Raw genomic sequence first — 3,490 nt, 5'->3', positions numbered from 1 at the left:
CCATTCTAAAATGCCTTCCAAGACTTAAAATGGTGGGGTCCACCTCTAAGGAAACCCTAGGGTCTATGCAAAGTGTTCCACACATTGGCCTTTTACAATTTTGCCACCAAAAAGGGCCCAAATGCTCTTAAGTTTGATTAAAGTTTCTAAAAAAGAAATTACAACTTAATTAAAATGGAAGTGACTAAATGTTGAGTCTTGAATGATCACGACACCTTCCCTAATGCTCCAAATGATGTTTCCAAAATTTCCCTGCACCCAAAAATTCAATTAATCAGCTCAGAAAATTCAAATTAGCACAATTACGAATTTTCGACCAAATTAAGCATAATTAGGAAAAACGAGAAAATACCGGACAATTAAGCACAATTCGCTGATTAATTCTAGCACAATAAACTAAGTCAATAAAATATCAACTCATCATGAGGTCTAGAGAGAGAAACGTTCTTGAGAGAATGGCTTATGCTTATCAGAAAGTCCAGCAGCAAAATTAAACTGGTTCTTTTTAGTTAAATGACCCCTCCCTTTTATTTTAATTCAGTTTCGCCCCCAACTTCTTTTAATATTTATACATATATTATACATATTCTTAGGTTCTTATATTCTCCCCAACAACAAAAATTTTCGTCCTCGAAAATTGAACTTATCAGAGAGAAGGAACAACCTACTTTCATCACATCCTCTGGTACAATCAGTTTATATTTTATAGATTTTTAACCCAAACAACAAAGAATTTCTGCACCATTTTAACCAAAACAGCAAGATTTTTTTTTTTGGGCAGCAAACAACAAAGTTTTAATTGCAATAATAGCATCCAGAACAGCCCAAATAGCAAGGTATTAGGTGCAATACCAGCAAAGGTTTTATGTAGATTTTACAGCAAAGACAACAAAGGTTTTATGTAGATTTTACAGCAAAGACAACAAAGGTTTTATGCAGATTTTACATTAGAGACAACAATTTTTTTTTATTTTTTTTTTGGTACAGCATTTATGTAGTCTATACAACAAAGACAACAATATATAAACAAAATTTATAGCAGCTAATAGGAAGTCTTCATGACAGCAAACAATAAGTTTTATTTTTTCTTATACAAAATTTTCTTTCTAAAGAAGCTTCCCAACATATCATATTAGTGTTTGATGATCTTACATGTATATGCCAAAGCTCCATCTATACTAACCCCTACCCTACCAGTTCATACTATATCCAATTATTTAATCATTAAAAAGATTATGGTTCATCAATTATCTAACATATCCAGAGTTCATTTCACTGTTCTCATTTAATCAAAGCATACATTGACTAATATAATATTCTAGCAATTCCAAGTTCTTTTCTTCCAAAACTAATTTATAATCAAGTAATACTTGGCTCTTTACTAATCATTCTAAAACCCATATATTGATTCTTTATAATTTTAACCAAACAGTACATGAAAGCATAGCATCTTCATTCCCTAACTTATACAAACTCAATTCATAGAATAAAGACAATTCATTCACCACTTTTAAATTCTCGTCCCGAGATTACTTATTTTCTTTTCTTATGATTTTAATAGATTAAAATAAACCACACATCACCAATCAAATATCAACATTTCTTTACCTTAACCCATTTTCTGATTTTTGTTCTTAGGGTCTTGATTCCACGTAGTTCAAACAGTACCCATTTACACTACACCTATATTATTCCTATATTACTCTTTCCAACTCAATTATTCATTACTACCCCAAATTCCAACTGCATCAAACTTATTCCCTTGTTTTAATCCGGATATAATATCATACAAGTTTCCCATTTTCCAAATTATGACAAAGACCATTTCCAATTCAATATCAACTATTCAAAATGAATGCATACACACATCTACCCTCCAATTTGCACGTTATCTTTTCCAGACAACAAACACAGTTTTAATTCAAACACATATATCCAACTTTATCCCTTTAAAATTACTCCAAGTTATATACCCATTATTTCAACTCATAACCAATCCCCAATTCAATTCAATAGAACATATACGAGTTTCCCGATTATGAATACTCAATTTCAATACCACTGAGCCCAAAAGGAATTCATACAGTCAAGCATATCACCACAATATAATTAAACCACCATAAGATACAAAAATTCCCAAATTTTCCAACCAGCATCAAACCCAACTAAAATTTCCGCAACGTACAAGTTCTTATCAACCCAAACCATCATCTTGATACATCATTTCATTGATGAGATAAGAACAAAGACAATAATAAAATCCAAACATAATCAGTTTAGCTCCCCCATACAATTGTTTAATTAGGATTACTAATCTCATACATTCCAAACTCCTACTGCCAGTCCAATTCAGAATAACAAAACACCACCATGCATACACAATTCTCCAGCACATTCTTAATTCCACTATAATTACCAACTTCCAAACATAACCCATTATATACCCATATCCATCCACAACTATCCTATTCTTCTTTCCATTTAACAGAAGATTTACATATATAACATTACCATATTATACTAATCCCATAAATAGTTACGAAACAAGAGATACATCTATATTATTAAATTTGTCTACTCTTTAAACAGAAAACAAAAGAGAACTTTCATCTTCCCTTAACCCATAATAGTTCAAACATCAAATTACCTATTTGTCACCCAAGTTTGTATATTCCGTAACCACAAAAAATGCTAATATTCATATAATTTTCCATAATCTAGTTCATCACAATGTACTTAATTACACAAAACAATCAATATCAATTTAACAAATATTTCATACTGAATTCATTAATGCCCATATAAACATAAAAGAATAGAGAAAAGCATGTCATTCACCGCACACACAATTAAACATACTAAATGATGGGGAAGTGCATACCTAGAGAGAATATTCTAAATGACATTTAAGAGAATGGAAAAGAAATTAAAATTGGAAAAGATTAGAGAAAGGAAACTTAGGAAATGAAGATGCGCCACTTGAACAAGCTTCCAAGATAAGCATCAAGAGGAGGACCGCCACTTGCTTGAGCAAGATAAGGTCTGCCCAAATTTGGGACTTTAGAGACAGAATTCTATCTCAAAGAAGAATGCAAGATTGCAGTTCAACTTGAATTTCATTCAATGCAAAGGTGTGTACAAGAAGAACCCCTAACCTTACTTATATAGCTTTTGGAAGGAGTTTGGTGAAGAGTTTCAAGTGATGTGGGACTTGAAAAGCTCCAAGTTCTATCCAGCAGCAGCTGCAACATCCCTAGGTGCATGGGAGTCCCACATTGCTTAATTCTCTCATTCCAAAATGGTTTATAAGCTTCCTAGTTCTCCTAGAGTTCAAAAACTAACACTAGCTATGCTATTAGCTCCTACACGCCTAGAATGCTCACTTTCTCTTCTCTTCTTTTTAAGATCAAGCCATGGATAGTCCCACATTGCTTGCTCTTAAAGAGAAAGAAGAGTTTATAAGCAATTATTCAAAAGAGCTAAGAGAAAG

This window comes from Vigna radiata, chromosome 5 (genome assembly GCF_000741045.1).
Source record: "Vigna radiata var. radiata cultivar VC1973A chromosome 5, Vradiata_ver6, whole genome shotgun sequence".
Lineage (NCBI taxonomy): Eukaryota > Viridiplantae > Streptophyta > Magnoliopsida > Fabales > Fabaceae > Vigna > Vigna radiata.
This window is presented reverse-complemented; position numbering follows the sequence as displayed.